The 27,526-nt window shown below is 40.4% G+C and overlaps 1 protein-coding gene across 2 annotated transcripts in view; it reads right to left on the bottom strand.

Annotated features, from left to right (window-relative positions):
- NALF1 (NALCN channel auxiliary factor 1) overlaps window positions 1-27,526 on the bottom strand; it is a 487,213-nt gene that overhangs the window by 265,750 nt on the left and 193,937 nt on the right. The window lies entirely within an intron of this gene.

Here is a 27,526-nt window from a genome sequence, read left to right as displayed (position 1 = left end):
TGGATGGGAAGTGGAGCTGCCGGGATTAGAACCGGCACCCATATGGGATCTCGGGGCGTACAAGGCGAGAACTTAAGCCGCTAGGCCATGCCGCCGGGCCTAGGGTATATACTTTCAATTAAGAGATAATTCTGTTTGTCAAAGCAAACTAAAAAATACGTTGTTTAATTCCCAACATCTATGAATTGGAAACCACTTAAATCAGGGGAGGGAGGAGCAGAAATGCCCTCTTATTGAGAGGCATTGCACAAGGGTGACCTGTGAAGCAATACAAAAATTTTCCTCACAATACTAGCTTGAGAAGATAAACTTTCATCACATAAAGTCAACAATTACTATAAAACCTGCTTTAAGATGTATTTATTTGAAAGTCAGAGTTACAGAGAGAGGGAGAAACAGAGAGATCTTCTACCCACTGGTTCAGTCCCTATATGGTCACAAGGGCTAGGCCAGGAAGAGGCAAGGTTTCAGGAGCTGTATCTAGGTCTTCACATGGGTCACAGAGCCCCAGGTACTTGGGTCACCTTCTGTTGACTTTGCCTAGCCGCTAACAGGGAGCTGCAACACAACTGAAGCAACCAAGACAGAAACTGGAGTCTGTATGGAGTGCCAGCATTCCAAGCAGCTGCTTTATCTGCCATGCCACAACTCTAGCCCCATTGGGAGGGTTTCATGAATGCTCTCTCACAAAATATGTTCACAGATTTATGTTCAAGGAGAGACTGGAGAAGGAGTTTGGTGGAACAGGTGCTATTGGATGGGAGAGTGCGTCACAACGCTAGACATCACAGACATTGCTCATGAGCTCTTAGCAGCCACAAAAGCCTATCTCTGAGTTCTCATGACGTCAGAAAGATATCACCACAGAGCGACAGTTTCTGGAGTGTCAACACTGCCTGGGTCTGTGGCACAACAGGCTGCCCAGCTAGGTCATCAGTCAAACTGCACAGGTCATTCCATCAATGTCAATGAGCAGCGACTATGTGAATGCCAGGTGGGAGATGTGCTTACGTCTAAGCCGTCAGCAGGGTTGCTCTCAGCAGGCCTTCTTTTGCCTGTTCAGTCTGTGGGTGCTGCCAGTTCTTCCTCACAAGCGGGCATGTCATCTGAGAGGTTCTTATATATAATGTGATATGTTGTATATTTATATATATAATATTATTCTATGTGTAATATTCATATTCATATATATATGATCTCTGTTATGTAACCTTACTGAGGGTCACGTGAACAAAGAGGAGGATGACGTTTCTAGGCACCGCTGGTCTTGCAGTTGGAGACCCTGGTGGCCCTGTCCAGTGGAGCCTCTATTCAGGCCCGCCGCCCTGGCATAAATGCATTAGTACATAGGACATGTACAGTAACACTTCAGTCCACAGGCTGATGTCAGACTTCAATGTGTCTGTCTGTATTTGAGTTTTAATAAGTTTTAATAGGCAAACAAATGCCAAATATGAAAAAATACAAAATGAAGACAGAGAGAAAAAATTTATTCCATGATCTAAAATAATGATCTTGAATAGTTTAATGTACATTCTCAATGCTTGTTCCAGACAGTATAATTAATTCCTGTGCTTTAAAACTCCTATATACTTTTTTGTTTAAGAAAATAAAACCATGGTTTTATTTTTCCCACATATCATACACATGTTTGTGTATATACTCATACTGTGTACTTTTAAAATACCTTGTAATTTAAATACTCATTAGACATTTTCATCTGTAGAAAATTTTATCACAATAGTTAACACTAATACTACATTTAGACTTCTTTTTAATGTAGATTTGATAAAGTTGGTAATTATTCAGACATGAAGTTCAATGTACAGAATGGTTTGATATCCTACAGAAAGTGATAGCTGAATTTATACTTCTGTTATTATTGTTAAATAATTATAGATACATACAATGCTGTAAAAGAACTAGACAGGGGAACTCTGTAAATATCATTTTTGGCAATTGAGGAACAACATAAAACCAAGAAATTTGCACAAAAATGAAAGGTTACATCATCACCTGCATTCTCTGACGTGGGATTGTGTCTGTTACACTATTGGGCTTCATCTGTGCTCCAAGTAATTATGTATGCAGCATGGTGTAAACAACGCTAACGATCCCCGCGCTCCAGAGCACCACAATGCAGGAATCAATCAATTAACTCTCCTAGAGGCGGCCCTAGCCCCTCACTCTCACCTCGCCTCAATTTGTCCTGTTTCTCTCTCATTGTGTTAGTTCCGGAATGTTATAGAAATCAAATATTGTATTATCCGTCTGTTAAGGACTGGTCTTTTCCACCCATATGTAATTGCCGTGAAGACCATCCAGGCTGTTTTCTGTATCAACATTTGTTCTTTTCTGCTCTTAAGGAGTTTCCAGTAATATGGATACAACACGAGGTGTTTACCCATTCATCTATCAAAAGATAATGGACAATATTCAGCATTGTACCAGTAAAAAAAGATACTGATTGAATATTCATGTATGAAGCCTTGCATGCAAATGAGTCTTCATTATCTGGGATAAGTTTCTAAGAGTGCAATTACTATGTGGTAGGATGAGTTCATCTTTAGTTTCGAAAAAAAGTATGAACCTATTATTAGAGCAGCTGTGCCCGTTTGCCCACCAGCAATGTAGGAGTGATCCAGTCTCCAACATCCTCAACACTATCTAATGTTGCCACCATTGATAATTTTGGTTACTCTAATAGGCAGGCAGTGATTTCTCATTTTCATCTTAATGCGCATCTGTCTACTGGTTGATGTGGACAATCTTTTAATGTGCTAATTAGCCATCTCCATATCCTCCTCAATGAAGTGTCTGGGAATATCATTTGCACATTTTCTATTTGGACACTTTTTCAAGTTGTGTTTTACAAATCCTTATACATTCTAGAATCAAGATGAATGTCAAATATGTATTTGCAAACAAGTTCACCTAGTTTGTAAACATTCTGCATTACTATTCTTCAAAATTTTATTTCAAATTACAAAAATATTTTATGTACTACATGATAATTGGAAGCATAATATTTGCTGTGAAGCTCTAACTTCGAACCAGAAATGGTCTCCCCAAGAAACTGTTCAACCCATCTGGACAATAAGTAGCTGGACTCTATGCTTGGTATATGTTTGCAAGGAAAGAATCTTGATTGAATTTGAACTGTAATACTGCATCAAGGTGGAGGAATCCACTAGGGGGGAGGGGTGGGGGGATTCCCAGGGCCTATGAAACTGTCACATAATGCAAAATAATTAATAAAAAAATTTGCTGTAAAATGATGAACACTAGTTTATTAATAAATGCATTGCCTCACAAGCTGCCATTTTTGCAGCAAGGGTACCTGGAGTCCACCATCTCTGTATTTTGTCCATCCTCAGGAACTGCATAGGCTTGTGATACACTAGCTCTCTTAGACCCAGGGGAGAGAGAGAGAGAGGGGCTAAGATGCTCTTAGTGTCCATGGCCAATTGTTTGCCTAATCAGAAGCAGGTAATCAGACCTTCACACAAACTCTAACAATGGAATTCAGAGTTTCCAGCTTGGAGAGTTTCCATATGTGATACCAGGAGGATGTTGCACCTGACAGTGAGTGGAAGCTCCACACTACTTCTCCAATCCCATTCATTTATCTGGGCTGTTCCCACATTTTATCTATTATAATAAACTAGTAATTGAAAGCAAAATGTTCCTAGAGTTCTTTCAGGAATTATGCGAAAGTATCAAACTTGAAGAAGGGGTCAGAGAAATTATGACTTATAGTTGGTCAATCCAACACAGAAGTGAAAACTTAACACATGTGCTTAGTGTCTGAAATGGTGCCAGTGTTGAGTGAAGTGAACTCATAACGTGTGAAGTCTGCACCAAGGCTCTGTAGTTAGTGTCTGAGTGGAACTGAACTGGGGCCAGGGTTCTCACACAGCACATTCCCCGATGGGTGTTGGATCCAATTCCACTGTTCCATTTCCAACCCAGCTCCCTGCTAGTGCATCTGAGAAAGCAGCAGAAATTGACTATGTGGGAGACTTGGATGAAGCTCTTAGCTTCAGCATGGCTCAGCCTTGGTCACTGTGGCCATCTGGGGAATGAAATGGTGCATAGAAAATCTCTGTCAGGGTAAGTGCTGTGGCTTGTTGTGCTAAGCCTCTTTCAACGCTACTTCCAATCCAGCATCCCACTAATAACCTGGGAAAGGCGGTGCGGGACGGCCCAAGTTTGGGGTTCTCTGCCACACACATGCAAGGCCATGAGGAAGATCCTAGCTCCTGGATCCCATGGTTAGCTTGGCTTAGTCCTGGCCATTGTGACCAACTGGAGAATGGACTACCAGTTGTAAGATCTTTGTTCCTGTCTTGTCCCCCTCTCTTTAATGCTGTCAAATAAACATAAACATATACGTACATAAACATATATATAAAGTATATACATGCTTATACACACACACACATATACATACTTTAAAAAGCACAAAGTGATTCAATTGGAATCTAACAGTCACAATTGGAAATACATATTTTGTATATTACAAAGACTGTCCAATGCCTCCAAAGTCTTTAACTGAAAATAAAGCTCTAGACAAATGTCCCTGAGGGAAAAGCAAGGCGTCAATGGACAGTCGTTCATCCATTTGCCTCCCTTAAGCCAAGGTGATGCTGCCAAGGTGATCGTCGAAGGGAATTTATTGAATTGAGGGAATGGTCTGATAGACTCTGCAAGGTTATAATCACCAGACTCAATTTGTCATTTGCTTCTCTAACCCATATTATCTAGGAGGGGTAGGGGGTTATTGAGGAATCTTCCAGATGCAGGTAGGGTAATTCCAGTCTGGGTTAGAAGGTAACCACCACCTACACATAATCCACTTGAATTACTGAAGCCCACAGCATCGTAACATGGTACCATAACAACTTGTGAAGGAGCATGGCATCCGGTAACATGGTGTAGCATGTTAAGTCTTTTATTGTTCTGCTGGCATCCCATATACGTGCCAGTTCTAGTCCTTGCTGCTCTGTTTCTGACACAGCTCCTTGCCAGTGTGCCTGGGAAAGCAGCAGAAGAGAGTCCCAGGCTGTGGTCCCCAGCACCCATGTCAGAAACTTGGACGCAGTTCCATATCTTCGCTTTTGGACAGACCCAGCTCCAGTCTTTGAGGCCATCTGGGAGTGAACTAACAGAAAATTTCTGGTTCTCTTTCTGTCTCTGGAGTTGCCTTTCAAACAACAATAAACAAATCTTTTTTAAAAGAATATGATATCACTGACTAATTAAATAAAGTTCATGTACCTCTCAAACCCAATTTCAATCTATAACAATCTTTTCCTTTACCTCCTCTGGGAGACCAGGAATCAAACAGTAAGTGCCCAGCACTTTGCTTGTCATTTTGCAAATAAAAACCTGCTTCCTTCCAACCACCATAATGTGAATGACTGACTTTCTTTACATTGAGTAAGTGGATCGCATTTAGGGGTTCTATAGCAAGACTTTCAATCAGTTTTGTGGGTCAGTTTTGGAACATCATGGTTCCAAGTGTCAATAACAATATAATTTTATACTTATGTCCCAAAACAGCATGAAAACATTTATAATGCATATTAAGAATACAATTTGTAACGGAATTGTACACTCAAGTTACCTTTATGCAAGACAGCTGTCTTGGATTCAGTTGTAATACCGCATGTCTTGTGGGAAGGCATTGTGGTCTCAGTCTAAGTTCTTCATGGATTTCATACAATGAGCATCTTTGAAAGGGAGACAAAATGTCTCTTGTTTGAGTAAATTACAGGAGCACACTTCACATCCATTAGGAAAGATTTTCTTTTCCTATGCTGTGGTTTCTTCTAGATTGCCCTGGGTGGGCAGGTACCTCTTGACCGTGTGTGTGTGTGTGTGTGTGTGTGTGTTTGTGTGTTCAGTGAATGGGCACAGAAACCATGATGGTCTCGTTAGTGTTATTTTCTTTTTGTATTTTTTTTAAAGATTTATTTTATTTTTATTGGAAAGGCAGATTTACAAAAAGAAGGAGAGACAGAAAGGGAGAGATCTTCCCTCCGCTGGTTAACTCCCCAAATGGCCACAGTGGCCGCAGCGAAGCAGATCCAAAGCCAGCAGCCAGGAGCTTTCTCTCGGTCTCCGTGCAGGTGCAAGGGCACAAGGACTTGTCCCATCCTCTGCTGCTTACCACACCATAAACAGAAAGCTGGAAGTGCAGCAGTTCGGACTGGATTCAGCGCAGATAGAGGATGCCTGTGCTTACAGGCAGAGGATTAGCCAGTTGAGCCATCAGGTTGAGCCATCAGGTTGGCCCAGTGCTATTTTCTGAGCAAAACACTTCCTTTTGTTCTGACCGTGGATTATCATAACCTGCACCAGCACCCATGACGCAGGCAGACTCACTCATCAGCCTGCAAAGTAAGACAAAACCTTAGTGATTCTTGGCAGGTAGATGGTTTCATTAGCTCCACTCAGAATAAACTAATTGGCAAACAAATTCTTCATTTATCAAGACACATGGCATTTTTGAAAATGATGACTATAAAAAGGCACATCTATGACTGGGAACCGAATTCATCATTCACTTTGATTTTAATTTGTCTCTTTTTAGAAATAATTCACCCAAGAAATACTTTTCTTCTGAAACATATGTCACATCATGTCATTTCCTTCCTCAAAACATGCCAGTGACTTCCCCATCCCACTCAGAGGCAGCTTTCAGGGAATGCCAGCAGCCTGGCAGCACCATGAGGTCTACAAGGATCGAGTCACCAGCTGCACATTGACCTGGGCATGCTCTGCAGCCACCACGACCCCCTGCTCGTCTTCCAACACACACTGGACTCTTGTTTCACAGGACCTCTCCCCGTCCTAGCCATTGTGCTGCGCCTGAGGTTGCTCTAGTCTGATGCCAGATCAGGATCAAGGCCGCTGAAGAACTCCTGGAGCAGTGCCTGCTTCCTGTGGCAATAAGGTGACTAAGTCGTTCTGACACGTGTCCAGTGTGCTTCTGCTAATATTCCTGGATTTTCTCCTGACCTTGTGCATTCCGTTGTATTTCTCTCATAGGATGAGACTCAAATTTGCCTTTTCTTACCGCCACAAATTTATCCCTCGCCTTATATTTTCAATACTTTCATATAAAAGACCGCTATAACAGAGCTGGAAATGTGACTAAGCTGTGTTCAGCGACATGCAGACAGCACGGCAGGTGAACACCAGGTAGGCCTCTCAGAGCACACTGAGATTCTGGGCCATCTCTCTCTCCTGAAAGAAGGTGGCATTAAGAACGGAGCCTACTGATTAGCATGGAACCATCTGATGATTTTATACTTTCTACATCTGTCCTCTACTCACAAAAGATAAGTCCTGTCTTGATGAAGTTAGTGCTATGGAGTTTCTGTTTACATCAAAACATGATCCTGAATAATGCTGAGTGAAGAAATGTCACCACCTCACCATGCTGTTAAGTTACCCAGCCCATACCATCTTTGTTCTTTCCTTTATCGGCATCTGATTGTGATGATGATGATGCCTTTATTAGTGCAGATATCTGATTATTCATTGCCTGCTCTCCCCCTTTTCCTCCTTCACTTCCTAGACGAACATAATCTCTGTGAGAACACAGGCTCTTTGCTAACACTGCTCTGTGCCTGGCACCTACAAAGTCTTCTGTGAATGAATCAACCACATATGTTTTACGAGTGACCTTGCGATGGGAACATAGTAAGACTTACTTAGAACTAAGACCTATACTGCTGCCTTAGAAGCACTTCCTGGAGACACCCATTGACTCATTTTCCATGTTAAGTGAGGCTCCCTGCTAAAACCCAGTGACTTGTTGGTGGCTGATCAAAGTGTGGCAGTCATAAAAGGCTCAGTGGTGCTATTATGCTACAGACCCTAGGCTTATCCTACAGCTTGAAACTCCTCAAGGACTTGATGATTCTCAATCTGCATATCAATGGGAAAGCCTTTCTAGCAGAGATGCTGTCTGTGAATTACAAAGGGAAGCTTGGCACTCCTAGGGAAAACTGAGTAGTCTAAGTTAGGTGCCCTAGGAGTTCTTGATGCCTCAATGACAGTAATGTGGCCTAGTAATTATCCTTACACTTGAACTCTCACTTAGGGATACAGTCCTCAGGAAGTGTTTCTATGCTATAGGGAGTAAAGGCAGGCTTGGGACCTGAGCAGAGAAGGCCCACTGTGAAATCCCATTTTCCACAAACATAGACAACAGAGATGAAAACAGACAGGCGTAACATGGGCATTTTGCAACATAATAAATATAGCCTTAGGACCTTGGTGAATTTCTCACCTTATAATCCATGAGGATCAGGAGATAAAAGGACAAAATCTAAGATTCCAGGGTTTGCAGTGGTCATGTGATAGATTGCGTTCATTTTGCATTTGAGAAGATTCACCTTCACAAGAACGCAAGCAGTAACCCAGGATTTAGCAGGTCAAGGATGACAAGGGTCTGGACCCCGCCCAGGACTGCTTTACCTCTCCAGACCACAGCTCCTTGTGTCCAATTTGACAGTAGGAATAGCCAGTTTTAACACTGCATTTTGCTCTTGTATACTTGCAGGAAGTGAAAATCAACACGGAAAACTAAAGCTAGAAGCCCAAGACACAGGGAAAACCACAGTGCCAGGAGTCTCAGCCTCAACCAGTTGCTCTATCAGCCACAGGATGCGCTTTCTCCTCTGGGAAATTCATTATATATATATATATATATATATATATATATGATGATTTCCTTCTTTCCTTTGGCCAGGAGACATCTGAGTGTCACGTTTAGCCATCAGTCTGTGCTAAATTATGGAAAGATCAGATTTTACAATGTTACGAAAACCATGGCAGTAATCACCTCATCTGTGTCACCAGTCCCATTGTCTGATATCCAGTTTGAGATTGACATAGGGAATGTTTCGGGGGTGTACATAAAGGGCATGGATGTGTGTTCAGAGCAAGGTGGTGCTGTGTGCGTGCGAGAGCAGGTGTACGCAGTCAGAAAGCATTTATTATCTGACTTCTGATCCAGGGCATGGCCATAAATAAAACAGAGATGCGACCAAACCTGATTAAGTTCTCCGTTCTATTAAATCAGGAAATAAGAGTGCAACCTCCCATCCTCTCCATCTTTTTATATAATGATGAAAGGCAATCTCCCAGACTCAGCTCTTATTAGGCCAATTTTAAATGTACTGTCAAGTTCTATTTCAAACACGCACTGAATTAGCAATCTATTCTTCCTACCTAGATTGAAAATTCCTAAATCATCCCCAAGGGGGGGAGGATAAGTTTCTTTCTCTGTTTTCCTGCAAATACTTTTTTTGAGAAATTTGTAGTCCACTGTGTCAGGGACTCTAAAGAGGAAAGATGGGAACAGGAGTGACTAGATCTTGCTTTCTCCTCAGAAAGGCAAGCACAGCATAAACAAAAGAGATGCAAAAATCTATGGCCATGCCCTGGTGCAGTGGCCTACTGGCTAAAGTCCTCGCCTTGCACACACCTGGATCGCATATGGATACCAGGTCTAATCCCGGCCGCCCCATTTCCCATCCAGCTCCCTGTCTGTAGCCTGGGAAAGCAGCAGAGGGCAGCCCAGAACCTTGGAACCCTGCACCCATATGGGAGTCCCAGAAGAGGCTCCTGGCTCCAGATTGGCTCAGCTCCGGCCGTTGTGGCTGCTTTGGGAGTGAATCAGCGCATGAAAGATCTTTCTCTCTGTCTCTCCTCCTCTCCGTATACTTGACTTTCCAATAAAATAAACAAACAAATAAATACATAAATCTTTAAAAACTGATGGCCACACATATTAGGTTATTACATAGGAAAACTGCACATAGGCCTGAAATGGGGGAGGGAAAGGAGTGCATAATTTTATAGATGACCTAAGGTGGCTTGTGATCTGAATATTATAGAATTGGATAGAACAAGCAAGAAAAAAACAGGCAAGGGTACTGAAGGAAGAAGGGGCAAGTATTAATGGATTGGAGCTGTAAGTACTTCTGAAATAAATTATTTCATTTCCATTTGGGATAATGTTACAATTTATTGCTATTCTATCAAAATCATCTTTGACAAGTGTAGTGGGAGAGTAAATAGTACCCAGGCCTACATGAACAGTTGTATGAAATGTGGACAACATCCCTAACACAGAACACAGGAGGGGCAGTGTTTTGGGGACAAAAACATGTCTCATCCTACGGCAACCTCCTTTCTCTCCTCTAAGAAACAGAAGGCACACCAGGTTAGGAGAAAATGTGGCTCCAAGAAGATGTTCTCGATTCTGAATTATTTTCCTGTGCTCACGCTGTCCACATCTTGGGAATGGTTCTCATTGGTATGAATGAGGTTAGCTCACGGAGTGCCAAATGAAAGCAGGAGGCAGAGGTGAAGACTCGGATGTTTGATCTCAAGCAGGGTGCTTGCGAGTCTCATCTAAGTCCCTGCTCCCCTCCTCAAGGTGAGGACCTGGAAAAATGTATTCTAGCTTGTGGACTACAGACACAGAAAGAAATGCCACTGGGTTTGGAGAGGAAAACTAGCAGTATGCAAAACTCCAAAGTATAAACATCATTAGCAGCACCCCCAAATTACTAATCTGAGAGCAGGAAGACGCATTGTCATGTTCAAAATTCTTTCCAATTCGTGTCTTGTTTTGCTCATCACTCAGCTTCTCGGTTCTGTGAGTTGAAGAAACTAGAAGCTCTTGTCTCTGCTCTGAAGATACTCTTAGCTTATCTGGAACATTTTTTAAGGATTTATTTATTTTTATTAGAAAGTCATGTATACAGAGAGGGAGGGATAGAGAGGAAGATCTTCCATCTGCTGTTTCTTTCCCCAACTGTCCACAATGGCCAAGGGTGAGGTGATCTGAAGCCAGGATCCAGGAGCCTCTTTCTGGTCTCCCACATGGTTGCAGGGTCCCAGGCTTTGGGCAGTCCTCACCGCTTTCCCAGGCCACAAGCAGGGAGCTGGATGGGAAGCAAGCCTCCAGGATTAGAATTGGCACCCGTATGGGTTCCCGGTGCGTGCAAGGCAAGGACTCTAGCCACTAGGCAGCCATGTCCAGCCCCACATTTATTTTTCCACCTTTCTTCTCCCTGACCTTTTCTGCAGCCTTGACCCTCTCCCACCCTAGACCCAGTACAGCCATGAACGTGGTATCGTCCCACACCTCTTCCAGTTTGGCTACTTGGTATTTTCTCTAATTCCCCCTCGGAGATTGGGTCTCACATATCTCATTAGAAGATATTCACTTGCTTTTCCTGTATCAACGCTCATTTCATCATCAAGTACAACTTCAAATGTTTCACCTTTAGACGCAGACAAAACACTGACATACCTATTCACTTAACAGTATCTGAAATAGATGTCACCAAGTTCTAAAATGCTGAGTGCAAAAGGAAGTTAAAGCACCCTGCTTCCACTACCTTTAATTTTTCTTTGATTCAGCTGATGTTCATTCTGCAGTCACTGGAACTTAAAATTTGAATGTCTGAGGCCATCCACTTATTTTGCTTTCTTCTCATATTCACTTAACAGATTTGATAAATGATAGTATAGTAGTTTTGATATCCTTAATAAATTAAAGTCATATCTATTAACTATTGACAAGATTTTTGACTCATTATTACATGGATCCCATTTTATTTTTATCTGTGCTTAATATCAGATTATAAAATGTGTTATACTTAGTATATATGTAATAAATATTTAACCATATGTGATAAGTCTATTCAGCACTTGAATTCTCTAGATGGGAACACATGTATTGCATTTTGGATATCCACAAACTCTTTCAATTGAAATAACAGATAATTAACTGAATTTTTATCTTATTCTTAGGTAGACAACAATAAATGTACTTTTCCCAACCCATGACAAAAAAAAAATGGTCGTTATCTTGGCTCTGAACCATTTTCAAGGATATCTTCCCTGCGTAAGAATTCATGTTGAGAGCCCAACAATTTTGTTTCTATTTGTGTATTCCTTTTCATGTGCAATACTCACAGAGTCTCTCCTGCATGCCTAGTTTGTTTCAGGTATTGTTCAGGGGTGGGGAGTCCTTCTCCTGGCAAGGGCCATTTGGAGATCTTAGACATCATTCGCATACAGATCAAGGGTGCGGGTGTCCCTCACCCAAAGCAGATAGAGTCATGTGGAGACAAAGACCCTGACCTTCGACCTTCTAAAAGAGCCCAGCGCTTTACTGAGCCTGACAGAGCCCTCATATCCCTCCTGCCTGCTGCTTGCTTTCCACACTTTTGTAGACTGCCTTCCTTTTGCTAACACTTCTGCCTACTTCCTACCCAAAGGTTTTAGCAAGTGCCCCTGCCTGCACTCCTCTGTCTGAATTCTGTGTGCACTGAATCCTTTTCAGCCTCCTATGCACCTCTCCAGAATGGTTCATCAATTAAAATGTAGTCATCTCTTTTTCCCACTTGCATGCATCATATCACTCTTTCACTTTCTTCGCATCACTTGTCACACTTCTAAATCACAATATTAAATGTTTGATTCCTGTGTCTTCCTTTATAATCCACGTTCTATGAAAGAAAGTGCTTAATCTTGCTCATCATTTTATTTGGTGAGCCTGGCACTGTGCTTGGCACACACAAGTCACTAAATAAACATTTGCCCACTAAACATATTCTATATTCTTTCTGTATTTGGTGGAAATAATTTAAATCTCTGGAGAGTCATGTTTTAATGTGAAGATGTTTTTCTTCATTCTAAACTAAAACTAAGCATTTTTATGATAGTGGAAAAGGGGTACCCAGATTTGATGAACGAGAACTAAGTCTGGTGGCAAATGAGAAGTCAGTGAAAAAGCAGTTTTGCAACAAAAGAAAGGGCAGAGTTAGCAGCTCATGGAAGATGCACTCCCTTCATTGTGGTAATCTGAACCAGATCTGGGAGAGGCACTCAGTGAACTGGAGACCAGGAGAAACTGTTCAAACACTGGAAATCCAGATAAGAGCCAAGAAAAAGGCTCAAGATATAAAACCCAAGACTGGGAAATGGTTTTTTGCAAGAAGAACAGAAGAAGACAGCCATTTCTGCTCTTCTGCTTGCATTGTTTGTGCTTTGGGAACATTTCCGTTAAGCTAAGACAGGCTAACCACCATTGAAGAACAGCATGTGTCAGGGACTGGATAATTGCTGTGCTGGTTCATTTCAATGTTGCTTGAATGTGACATGCGACAGGCTTTCATGTGAAAAGGTAACATCATTAAGAGCTGCAGAAATGGAGGCAAGTCAAAACAAGCAAAGCTTTGCAACCAAAAGTCACATCAATCCGTATCCGATTCAAACCTTTGAGTTTCATGCTTAGGATTTACCGTGATTACTACATTCTGGAAAGTACAGACATATGGTATTAAACTTCCTGTCATGAAGAAGCTTTCAAAATTCATGATATTTATTTAAAAACCAACACATAAACTTTGTGTAGTGTAAGAAAATGATGTAGAGAGAGATACCCAAACCATAAGCACAGTTGTCAGATCATTGTGGTTCTAGCTGACAAAGCTGCAGTAAGACAAAAATGAATACATTTCCAATAAATCTGACCAAGTGATGCATCCTGACAAATATGTTCTGGGATCCTATCAATTATTCCTTCAGAGATAAACTATATCTATTTTCAACTGCAACATCAATTCAGATCTCTATTGGTTCCCATATATCTCATTCATACAGCTTACAATGTTATTCGATGGCCCTGCATACGGAGAGAAGCAAGATGCCACCTGCTGATTGGCTGCAATTGCAGGTTCGAAAGTCTATCAGTCCAGGCCCAAAAGAGCCTGTGCCACCACTCAGGACCAAGAGAGTGTAAGGGAATGGCCGCAGGTGGCATGGAGTCCAAATGTGAGTCAGGAAGCAGGACTCGTTCTTTGCACCCCAATCTGTAGCTTCTTTCAATTTTCACTCTTGGGTATAAATTGTTTCACTTAATTTTTCACTTAGAAATCGAAACTATACAAATGTTTTTACATGTAAGCAAGCACACAGAGCTTACATGTTGGTAACTTAGTAGTTAAGAGTAGAGGAATCTAATATCACTTTAATTATAATTTTGTTCCTTAGTGAAAAACAAACTTGTGTATTATTCAGTTTAAAATTTCCATTTATAACACACAGTTGCCAGCCTAACATTCATGCACTGTTCCTCACTTGAGTTTTGCTGCTGAGAAATCCAAAGCCATCCTGATTGCTTTAGCTTCGTTACTGGTTCTCTTTTCTAGAAGCTCTTAAGGCATCTTTTCACCACTAATGGCTTGAAATTTCTCAATAATGCATCTTGGAGTGGGGCTATTTTCACCGTTTCCAGGAACATTTCTTGAATTATTTCATTATGATTTCCTCCCTCTTTATCTCAGTCTCTTCTGCTGAATCACCATCTTTATTGACATGGAAAGAAACAGACATTCTGAGTTTGATGGATAAGATAGACATATACAATATTTGTAAAATTTAATGTGCATGATATAAATCCAACTCATAAATTTAATGAGTATGATGTGCACACATCTTTGTGAGAGTCATTTTAGAGGTGTATATTGTAGTATCCATGTATATATTTCATAAATGAGTTTCCAATAATTTTATAAGTATTTAAAAATATTTATGTGAGTGGTAGAGAAACAGCAAGAGAGAGAGGGAGAGTGAGAGAACTGATTTGCAGGTTTACTCCCCATCCACCTCCCTTCCTCAGCATGACCTCTAGCAGGGAGCTCCTGGCCTCCTGCCTGAGCCTCAGCACTGCCGCCCAGGCACACCCTCACTAGGACAGGAGCCAGAGCTGAGCAGTAAACCCGACCGTCTGAAACAGGAGACAGGCATCTTAACCGTCACACCAAACACCTGCCTTTGTCAGTGTTTTTCATACGGTCAAACAAGATTTTTTTCCTAAGATATTTCACTTTACATCAACTTACATATTATTAAGTGTAAGTTGTAAAACCTCCATGGTCTCTATTTACATAGGGTAAACAATTTCTATCCTTTGGCTGTCTGGTTCTTGACAACAAAATACAGCACACATGATCCACTAAAATAATCATTTAAAAAGCTACTGTGATGTGCATGTCCAGCGTCCAGGCATGGGCCTTTGACAATAAGCAGATTGTTTGAGTCCTCAGGGTAACTGACCTTAAAGAAATACACTAAGTGACAGCTGCCCCCTTCACCACAGAGACCACGCACTCTTAATGTGTCAGCTAGGACGAACAATTCAGGGAGAGCATTTCTGTGTTTGCATTTACATAGTATAGAGGTGCAAAAGCTTGGATTCATCCTATATTCTTATGGATTTATTTTATGGTACCATTCTAAAGGCTCAAGGATTCCCCTCCCAAGCCATTCTCCTCCCTGCCCCCACTGATTTCCTCTATATTATTACAATACTATAGTCCTTCTAAAACAGTCCTAATCCTCCTTCTAAGACTGTTTCCCTAAGTCATTCCCTACAGGAAAATTTCATGACCCATCAATGGTGCACTTTCTGTCTTGGTGCTTTCCTGTCTTCATTTTTCCCCCAAACTTTTGACTGAAAAGAGTAATTTTTTTCAGACATTCTTAAGAATTATTTCTAAAGAATTATTTATTTTTATTGGAATGTCAGACTTACAGAGAGGAGAGACAGAGAAAGATGTTCCATCCAGTGGTTCACTCCCCAACTGGCCACAACAGCCAGAGCTGAGCAAATCCAAAGCCAGGAACCAGGAGCTTTTTCCAGTCTCCCACATGGGTACAGGATCCTTAGGCTTTGAGCCATCCTCTACTGCTTTCCCAGGCCACAAGCAGGGAGGTGGTAGGGAAGTAGAGCAGCCGGGATATGAACTGACACCCAAATGGGATCCAAGGGCTTGCAAGGTGAGGACTTTAGCTATCAAGCTTAGCACAGGGACCTTAAGAAGTCTTCATCATTCCTAAGGAAGTATACACCAATGAGGCCTAATTCTCATTCAGGTGCTCAGATTAGATTCCAAAAGGTCTCTGGTACCTGCACTTATAGAGCATATAAAAGTCATGGTTTTAATTGATGGGAAATTACTATAAAACATGTCTTAGCCTATAGATTCTCCAATATATTAGCTCCCCTCTCCTATTTCTCAGAGGAATAAATAAATTTACTCAGATCCATGTAACATAGAGATAAGAAGCTCAATAACACAGAAACTCAAGAATGCAGACTGACATGTATCACGTACTAGAAACTAGACAGGTTCCAGCATATTTAGGAGGGTTAACAGGCATGGGTTGGGCTAAAAGGTCACAAAGCCTTCCAAGGAAATGATCTGCAATCTTATGTAAATTGGCCTTGCAAACTCCTGTGTTATTCTGTGTTTCCACACAGCTCATGCTACAGTTTCACCTCCTCACTTAAAACTCAGAACGGCAGTGATGGATATATCAGGTGGTCAACAGACAGGGCTTTCAAATGGTCATTCCTATGAGGAAGTTTCACATCAAAAGGGTTCTTGTGCATTAAACAACATGCATCTGATTGAAATGCTAATAAATGCTCCTGTTCCTTTAGCTTGTGACCTGGCTTCCTTGGTGGTACATGGAGCTGTGCCGTTGCTGTCCTTGCTGTGAGGAGACAGCCTCACTGACTCCTGGAGCTGCTCACAGGCAGTTCTGCTCTGTGTGCTGTGTGCTGCTGCAGCTGAGCCACAGGCTGGGGCCGCTCTGCTCTTCCTCCCAGCTCAACCCTCCATATTGTTTTGAAAAGCTGCTTCTTCCCTCACTTTCTATTATATTGAATATTATCAGTATCACTGCTATTCAATGTTAAGCTACTACTTTTTATGTGCCTATAATCTCCACTTTAGTGTTTCCTTTGGATGATTATTAAGAATAATTATCGTCATGGAAGCCTGAGGAGGGAGAGATTGTTTTCATTTTGCAGGCAATTAAATGGAGAGCTAGATAGACAAGTTGTTGACTATGGAGACATAGATAATGGTGACAGGATTAAAATTCACATATACCCCAACTTCACAGGCTTAAGTTTTCCATTTCATTAATGCATCAATGCACTCTGAACAAAATCATTATCTATTATTATTAATAACCTTTGCATTCAACCCAACTCTTTGCTTCAAAACTCACTCTTCCCAGTTGCTAAAACAAATTAAAGAATATGTAGTAGAAAAAAGAGAATATTTTATATTCCTTCAAGTCAAAACACATAGATGAAAGTAATTTTGGAAAATTATTAGACTGTAATTTCAACTGGGCAGACGAGCTTGTCCAGGTGAGCATGAGTAGGGAAGACAAGCGAGAGCTATATGGTGAAGTAGAGTGTACAAACCTTGTAAGAAAGAGGAGCACTCCCCTTCATGAAAAGACCAAGAGTTTCATCCAAGGAACAAATTATTGTCAGTTTTCTGGGGATTTCACAAAGGCAAATTACAGACTTTGCTACTTACATTTATTTTTTTTAAAAAGGTAGAACATTGGCCAAGATTCCCTGGATGATGCTGTACTCTGTCATCTCGTCATTTCAGCAGAGGCTCGTGTAGCATGGCTCCAGCAGCCACTCGTGTCGCCGACCTCGAGCTTGCTGGGACTTCAGAGCCCAGCAGTGTCTGCCTTGTGCTCTTGGGCAACAGTTAGCAAGATAAACACCTCGGTTTATCAAAATATTACCTCTCCTTGTTTTCAGCTTTCTGCCTTTACCACATTCTAACCTCATAAACACACATTATGGCATTTAAAGAGTTTAATCACTGGTTTTCAAAAATTAATTTTTGTTGGGGAAAAACATCAATTCCCTAAAATCTCACACAAAGCATGTACTTAATTACTTTCAACATTAGAATTAGCACATGCTGCAAGTGGGGTTCAAAGTTACCACCTCAAAGCATTTGAGAGAGAAGGTCTGAAAGATGTCTTTGACCTCAACTAGAGGTAAAACCAGAGACAAGCCAAGCAGTGCCAGTCCTTTTACGCTTCAAAGGCTGGTGTGCAGGAAAGCAGGGGAACATGAAGGTAATTAGCTCTTGGCCCAGGCACCTGATGAAACTGTGGTGTTCCGGGGAAAGCACTTTGGAGAAAGGTTGCTGTGAATTTGCAATTCTGTCACTTAATGGTGATGAAGTCTTAATCTCACTTTCTTCTGAAAATATAAGGTCCATAATCATTGCATCAACTCTATATTGGTAAGAGAGCAAATTTCTGTAACATGCAGTCTAACTAGACCAATGTGAATCCCAGAAGTGACGGTGTCACAAAAAAAGCACAATATTTATTTCATTTATTTGAAAGACAGAGTAACAGAAAGAGATCTTCCATCTACTGATCTTCATCTCAAATGGATTAACTGCAGCTGGGCAGAGGAGGGTAGAGAAGCAGTGAGCTTGAGATTGAAAAGCAGGCAGTCTGTTAAGCACATCTGAGCCAGGGACGCCCTTATGCCTGATAGAAAAGGGTGGAAAACTGGCGGTGTGACATGCACTTTGTCGAAGGGCACAGAAGAGGTATATGCACCAAGTGCGTTCAAACAGTAGCTTCATCGTTGCCGTCAGCACTATGACTGTCCTTCGTAGAAGAGAAGCTGCATACACATTGCTTATGTGGGTGCAACCCTACCACCCAGGAAACTCCACAAAGTATAACACATTGAAACATTTCTACTGTGTCTTCAGATCAATCAAAACCAAAGATGTTCAGCAGATGAGGGTGTGAACAAGTGAATGGCTGTGCAACGTACAAGGATTCTCTGGCTTGTTCTCCCAGGAGACTTGATTCTTAGAGACTTCATTACACTACCCAAGAAAGAGCTTCCAAAAGCAGACTGTCTCATGTGTGGCATTACAGATCTACACACGTTTATCAGCTTACAAAGGAAATCCAAAGAATAACAAACTAGTTTATCAAATATGTTGATCTTCCATATGGATTTAGCTTCTGATAAGTATGTGTTTTGATGCAGTTTGGCATGGGTTTGTCCATGGATAAATTGCAGGGTCCTGAGAGAATGAGGTGACAGTCCCAGATACAGGCCAAAGGGGGATCCGAGGAAGCCACTACAGCTTAAGCATGCTTAGAAACAGCAGACAGACCTCACATAACTGGGCACCCGAGACACAGTGGCATGGGTCTAAGCAGAGAACACCATAAAGTCATCTATATATCACTTAGCTGTTTTGTTGGAGGCCATTTGGTATTTAGGCCCATTGTTTGTAAAAAAGAAAGGAGAGGGCCCAGCGCCATGGCCTAGCAGCTAAAGGCCTCACCTTGAACGTGCCAGGATCCCATATGGGCGCCGGTTCTAATCCCAGTAGCCCCACTTCCCATTCAGCTCCCCGCTTGTGCCCTGGGAAAGCAGTTGAGGATAGCCCAAGCCTTGGGACCCTGCACCCACGTGGGACACCTGGGGGAGGTTCCTGGCTCTTGGCTTTGGATCAGCACAGCACTGGCCATTGCAGTCACTTGGGGAGTGAATCATCGGATGGAAGATCTTCCTCTCTGTCTCTCCTCCTGTCCATATACCTGACTTTGTAATAAAAATAGATAAATCTTTAAAAAAAGAATAGCATTTGTAAATTTTACTTGAGGCATTTCTGATCTGCCATCAATTAACTCTACATCTGCAAAATTTTGTTTCTTAGTGCAGTATACTTGGCACCATGTCATTGGGATTCAATGTGTGTGTAAAACTATATCAATCATATTTTCCAGGAAAATTAAACAAAAGCTGTATCTTTGATGGCACCATGAACGCACAAGTCTTCATTAACAGCAGTGTCACAGTTGAGGTCATTTAAGAAACAGTTTAGGCAATACTGAAATGATTGAAGATTTAATCAAACATTAAAACACTATTCTGCCCAAAATAATTTAATTACAAACCATTTAATTGAAAATTTGCCTAAAATATTCAGATCAGAGAAAACATAATACTGCCAAATTTATTTGGACCACAATTTTGAGGGGTAGTGTATCTAATGAATTCCCAGGAAGTAAAGAATTAAATGCTAATTTATGAATTATCCAAATTGTGCCTTTTTTGTTCTTCCTTTTAACATTTTCATGAGTGCTGGCTCAGTGAGAATTGGTAGAAAAAAAATAAAGAAGATACATTTAAATATACTGCTTTTATCACAATCAAAAATTTGTGTTACTTTTTCCAGATCACAGGAAAAGCCAAAAGCAGGTCCCAGGTGCCTGAATTTTGCTTACTTTTTAACAATCAGCAATTAGAATACTTTATGTTAAACAAATTCTCATAGGAAAACAATTTCTAAAACATTTGGTAATTTTACAATGGTATTCAACCAATGATGGCCAGGCATACTTACAGAAGCTTTCAGATTCTATTTAATGAATTTACCTAATATGCAGGTAATTGTGACTTGAGAATAAATGATCTGTCAGATTTTTTAATACATAAAGAAAAGTTGGTGTTTGGCTCAAAAGTAAACAAGCTTTATTAAAATACATCTGTCATTCTTTAGTTTCATATTTATTATTAATTTCTCCACATTATGTGTAATTAAGCTGTAATTGCGAGATATTAAAACACTCAGAAAGCACAATAAGACATTTGTACTTGGGTGCCAGTTAAGTTAGCAAACGCTCTAGGAAAATGTTATCTATGCCTGATTTTTGGAAGTTTTCTTGATGTAGAGGTGATAACGTGTCATGGGGCTGCACAATGTGCAAGCATTGACTAGCTATTTGGATCACGGGCATGTCCGTTGAAAGGGGATAGGAACGGAGTGTGACGCACTGCCAAGGTCAGCTTTCCTAGCTTTTTAGTGTGAATGGAATTAAACATTCCTTCTATGTTTGCAGACAACACAGTGGAGATGCATCGAGACAGCAGTGACCGCAGTCACAGCTCTGTGTTGACAAATATTCTTACCATGAAAAAACATCTCACCATTGTATTGTTAGAAAATGTTTAATCATTATTTGTCATGTAAGAGCAAATGATTTTAAATTACAAATAAATGGAACAATTCCCTGAAAATTATAATATTCAACAGCTGTCTTACAAGGCTTTTATTTACATAATTTCTTCTTATAGGAAACAGAAAGGAGTTCATTAACCTCTTGATTTTAAAAATATGTTAAAGGCATTTGGGGGGAAAGTTTAAATACAACTTTCAGGATACTTATTGCATTTCATACCATTTATTGCAGTAAGTATAATGGGCTGAACATGTTTGTCCAGCGATCAGAGTAAGAATTGGTTGATTTATAAATTGCAAGTAATGTAATGAATAAGCCATTTCCCTTTCTGTTTGACCTAGGAAAATGATATGATTCCCCTGTTTTCAATGTTGTACAGAACAACTGAATTCCTTGTACATTTTGACTACATTAAGACACACTTACGATAACGATTGTTGTTTAAAATGATATGGTCCTTCTCAGAGGTAATACACTAACCTCAACCATTCTTAACACCATTGACCCCCGCTTACACATTCACCATGGCTCTCAGGAGCGGTAAGAGATTTTTATTTTAAATTCTGTTGAAAGCAGTTTATCCTGTGTGTGCCATGTCCCAGAGGTAAATTAAAAGAACACAAAAATCGGGCCCGGCGGCGTGGCCTAGCGGCTAAAGTCCTTGCCTTGTACGCCCCGGGATCCCATATGGTCGCCGGTTCTAATCCCGGCAGCTCTACTTCCCATCCAGCTCCCTGCTTGTGGCCTGGGAAAGCAGTCAGGGACGGCCCAAAGCTTTGGGACCCTGCACCCCTATGGGAGACCTGGAGGAAGTTCCTGGTTCCCGGCTTCGGATCAGCACAGCTGTGGCTGTTGTGTTCACTTGGGGAGTGAGCCATCGGACGGAAGATCTTCCTCTCTGTCTCTGCATATCTGACTTTGTAATAAAAAATACATAAATCTTTTAAAAAACACACAAAAATCTTCCCAAATGATTTTGATAAATTACCCTATTCCGTCATAATCGTACCCTGTCAGTTTTGTTTCATTTTACGCATTCCTAACTCCCAGACATTAGACTATTGCAACACTGATAGCATATGAAAATGTGAATGGGAGAAGCCATGCTGTCAAACGCAGCCAATATTTGTGCCAAATGAGTGCCTGCAGGGTTAATAAGGGGTAGAAACGAGGTCAACTTGGCGGCATAGCTAGCAAACCAACCACCTGCTAGCTCCTGCATCCTACGTGAGTGCTGGTTCTGCTTCTAGCTGCTACACTTCAAATCCAGCTCTCTTAGGTCACAGGAAAGCAACTAAGCATGGCTTAAGTCATTGGGCCTCTGCACCCATGTGGGAAACCTAGGGGAGTGTCCTGCCTGTCTCCCACATTCAGATCAACTTAGCTTTGGCCATGTAGACCACGTGAGCAGTGAACCAGCACAGGGATGATGTCTCCCCTTCTCTCTTTAAAATACACCTTTAAAATAAGTCTTCTAAAAAAGAAGTGGGATAAAAATGGTATCAGAATTTCTATTAGAAGAATTCTATGTTTCAGTGGTTTCCAAGCATTTTTATGATGAAGCCAAAATATATTCACATAGATGTCATGATAAAGTCATGTTTAATTTCGAATCCTAAGAAACAGATGCATACAAAATGAAATTAAGTAGACCATGAGTATGGTTGGCAGTCTTATGGAAACATCTTCCTGTCCCCTGCTGTACTAAGTGTAATGGCATTTGAGTAACAATTCTCATTTCAGTGACTAAGTCTCATGCCTGCCTCACAACACAATAAACTCAGAACATTCAACATTATATTATACTTCTTGGAGCCTGGTTGTGACATTTAAGCACATTTGAAACTATCTTTTGGATGGATGACAGTGTGCAAATGTTAAATTATCAGACATGTTGATTAAATGCCAGATGCAACATCAGAAGTAACTCAAACCCATTCTCTTGACTTTCATTACAGGGATGAATTTATTTCTAAATGAGCCAAGCGTAACCAAATTTAGCTTTGCTTGGTTTTGTGTCTCTTCCCCCTAGCAAAATGGAGAAAAGTAAGGCATTTGTCTTCAACTTTTCAGATGGAGTGATGGGTTTTTGGTAATAATTTTCTTCATTATAAAAAACCAAGTAGGAAAGAAACTTCTTGATTACTCTTAGTATCTTGATTGTTAAACATGAAGAAATATTTACTCCAATGAAGGTGATTGTAAAATATTTTTTTAATTAAACTACACTTTTTTTCTTCAATAATCAATAGAATTTTTCTTCAATAGTCAAGTTACAAATAGAAAGAATTTTACTTCTGATACTTTGAAACATGGATGATAATGCTCTGGCACTTTGTACAGTCAAGTAGATTAACTGACATTTGCCCGGTGATTTCAAATATTTATTGTTGGAAATGGAAGACTTTACTGAAATGACAGTTTCTGTTTTTTGTTCAGAATTCCTGTGAAATCAGCTGCACTGTAATCTCAATTCTTTCAAAGTGTGTGTGGGTGTGTATTTGTAAATGACTTTAGCAATTTTAGGGGATGCCAAATAAAAGTATATTAGCTACTTCTAAGCTTTTTATCTAAATGCAGTTAAAACAATTTAATAAGTTGCTAAAATCTCTTAAACAATGAATTGTTCATCCACATCAAAATGCTGCAGCTTCTGATGATTAAAAAAACGGAATGTTTGCAAAAACTACTAAATCTCTGAATATACTGAAAATGCCGTAACTACCATCACACTAGACTTTTAGAGAAAATTATTCATTGAAAAATATTTTAAAATTGGAGCTGGCCCTGTGGCACAGTGGATCAAAGCACCAAATGGTTGGCAGTTTTTATGTGTGCTGTTTCCAGTTTTGGCTGCTCAATTTCTAATGTATTTTCCTGCCAATCTGCCTTGAAATAAAGTGGAGAATGTCCCCAGTACCTGGGCCTTGCACCCAGATGAAAGACCTAGAAGAAGCTCCTGACTAGAGACTTGCCATTGTGGCCATGTAGGGAGTGAATCAGCTGATAAAAGACCTCTTTACCTCTCCATCGTCTCTCCACAATTCTGTCTTTCTACTAAACACACATGGTTTAAATATGTTAAGTATTATTATACCTACTTAGACAAAATAATTTCATAAGATATGGCTTGCCATTAATAAAGGATGAATTATTTTTATCATTTCTATTAAATATAATGGCTTACTTTCAAGAAAAAAGTAAGTGCTGAGATAGTATGTCATACCTAACCAGAAAGTTCTAGTTGCAAGAAGAAAGGAAAGATAATTGAACTCCATGATAAAGTCATCAGATATATTGCTTAAAGTTGTATTTATTTTTATTTTTAGGTATTTATTACAGAGAGAGAAGGAGAGACAGAGAAAGGAGTTTGCCATCTGATGGTTCACTCTCCAAATGGCTGCAACGGCTAGAGCTGAGCCTTCCAAAGCCAGGAGTCAGGAACTTCTTCCAGGTTAACCACATGGGTGCAGGATCCCAAGGACTTGGGCCATCCTCTGCTGTTTTCCCAGGTGATACGCAGGGAGCTGGACGGGAAGTGGAATAGATGGAAAAAGAAATGGCACCCACCCACATGGGATGCCGGCACCAGCAGGGCAGATAATCAGCTCGTACCACTTTCCAGTCAGATATCTTGATTCAGCTTGGCCAAGGTTCCTCCGGTTAGATTTTGAAGGAAAACGAATGTAAGACACTATATACATACCTAGGTTTTTAAATCCAGCCAAATAGCTCACAGATTTTATAAAACCTTTCTTGAATGATTTTTTAGCACTGTTTATAATTACTGGCAAATTTTAATAAACAGACTACACTAGAAATTAAATTCTCTATATATGCAGGCCATCTGTCTGGCCATGCCTACATAACCACTGGCCTACATAGCCACTGGCCATGCCTACATAACCATTATATGTTTGTTCAATTGCAATTTAAAAATATTTATAGCATTTTGGTAGCAGCTTAAATAAATATAAGCAAGTGCATGACTTTTATAGATATGGAAAGATGATCTTTAGCTAACACTTGAAGACTACACCAAATACCATACTTTTAAACACAGTAGTAATTATGTGAGAGGATAATTTTAAGAATTACTGCAGTGCTATATCTCCTTAATAAAATACATATCTTAGGGTTCAGCACGATAGCCTAGTGGCTAAATTCATTGCCTCGCATGCACCCCATATAGGCACCAGTTTATATCCCGGCTGCTCCACTTCCCATCCAGCTCCCTGCTTGTAGCCTGTGAAAGCAGTCGAGGACGGCCCAAATCCTTGGAATCCTGCGCCTGCAGAGGAGACACAGAAGCTGCAGGCTCCTGGCTTTGGATCTGCTCAGCTCTGGCTGTTGCAGCCAGTTGATGAGTGAACCAGTGGATGGACCATCTTTCTGTTTCTCCTTCCCTCTGTAAATCTGACTTTCAAAGAAATAGATCTTAAAAGAAAACATACTTCACTAAAATTTTCCAATAAGCAAATATCCTGAATACATTTGAGATCATAAATCCAGAAAGCTTAAGAATATTTAAAAGTTATACGTCATACTGTTCTACAATATTTCAGCTATATATGTTATGTTTGAAGACACTCCGATTTTTGGCTAACGAAACTAATACTCAAAATTTCTCATGACATCCAATACTTGTGGTTAGTTTTTAACTGTAGAATTTTACTGTGCTGTTTAAGACAGTGTGTATTAAACAATACTGAAGAAGTGTAATTTTCCATGGATTTAGGTTATCATTTCTGAGTCACAGAAACTCTCAATAGCCATACAAATGAGTTTATAATAAAATCCATCAACTAAAAGATGATAAGCATAAAACAAAATGTTTAAACATCATATTTTAAGACTCTGAGAGAGCCAAGTCACCACCCAAACCACTGTTTTTCAGGTCATTCGTGAAGTATTAACATTAGGATGCCAGAAGGCTAACTGATATCTGTGGGCACCTTTATCATTTGCATGAGACTACACACCTCAATATTCTGGACCACATTAAAAGGATTATCTAATGTCCTTAGACACAGGAAAAATGTTATGCAGTCAAAGATCAGATTAGAATTTCCTCTGCTATCATTTCACCAAAAATGGTAACTTAAATTTGTTTAGACACTGTCATGGCCCAAGCAGTACTAAGACCTTTTAAAGCAGATTTAATCTTCACAACAATATTGGGAAGAGTGAGTGGTAGGCACTGGGACACTGATAAGTATCTCGCACCTAGACCTAAATTAAGCTTGTGTGTTCAAGCGTGGCATTTCCTCAGTCTCCTCCTCTTTCTCCCTGCCTTCACATCCAAGCTCTCCAAAGCTGTCAGCCTAACTAAACCTTCTCTTCACTGCATCCGAGTTGAGGTGAGAGGAGCCTACAGCTGACGCCATCTTCACATTCCTGTTCTGTGTTGGCTTCTAGACCTGTCAGCATCGCAGAGCAAAACTTTAAAATTGCACTGCATTTCTTTTCTGTATATGGCTTCCTTTATTCTATTGCTTGAGAAACCAGACACTCAATAAATATTTGATGAGATGATTTATGAGTAATGAACACATGATTTGCATGATTTGAATAAAACAATATATAGGCAATCATTGTGTGCTGGCAATACTCCCAATCTCTTAAAAGTGCACACATCTTGACAATATGCACACCCAGGTAGGAAACATTCCAGGTACTTGATCAGGCACCACGGAACAGTTATTCAAGTCATGGTAAAGGAGAACAGAACTTGTTCAGCCCCACTGACTGCAAACGGCCAACCTCTTTGTTTAGAAACCATCACAGTCTTACAACACAGGAAGAGTATTTCTTTTAGTTGTACACATCTACACTAGCACATCATGAGAACATACTCTCATACGTGACATTGCAAACGGTAAGAACAAATGATCAGATGGCAGTGTCTCATACTTTCTGCTGATTCTACTAACACCCTTGATGTAGATCACTGGGGATATTTTCATATCACTGCCCAGATAATTACAAATGTTATGGCCCACCACCTACATGTACCCTATTTCATGTCAAACAGTGGGATGGCTAAGAGAGAAGTCCCCTACCAAGAGCAAGGTAGTGGGTTTCCTGCAATAGTAAGGTCTCTCTTGACCTAGTCAAGACATTCACCATGACACGTTAAATCTAAACATACACAAGTGCCTCCTCACAGAAACAGCCAATCTTATTTCCTGTTTATTACTGTTCATTTTTTTTGAAATTGGCATTGTGATCAATGTTATTTATCTTAAGGAAAGATTATTGTGCCTGCCTTTTTAAGAAAATTTCAAGTTAATTTCATGTCTCTCAAAATCGGGATAGCTGGTCTTCAGCTGCTCTTATCGCCCTTGTTTCAGAATGGCATTTGCTATAGATATGTTGTTAGAGATTTCAAATGAACTGAATGTAAAACGTTACTTTGCATACACTGATGGGGCTGCATTTCATGGTTTCATGAACACCCTCTAGAAAAGAAGAATCACAAGATGTTTCCTGCCAATACACAAAACAGCTCAGAGCAGCATATGTACTGCCTAATGCTTGTGGCTTATACAACTGATTCATATGCATACACACATATGTGCATTTGTATACA

This window comes from Ochotona princeps, chromosome 12 (assembly GCF_030435755.1).
Source record: "Ochotona princeps isolate mOchPri1 chromosome 12, mOchPri1.hap1, whole genome shotgun sequence".
Lineage (NCBI taxonomy): Eukaryota > Metazoa > Chordata > Mammalia > Lagomorpha > Ochotonidae > Ochotona > Ochotona princeps.
The sequence above is the reverse complement of the archived record's forward strand: the minus strand, read 5'-3'. Positions and strand labels throughout refer to the sequence as shown.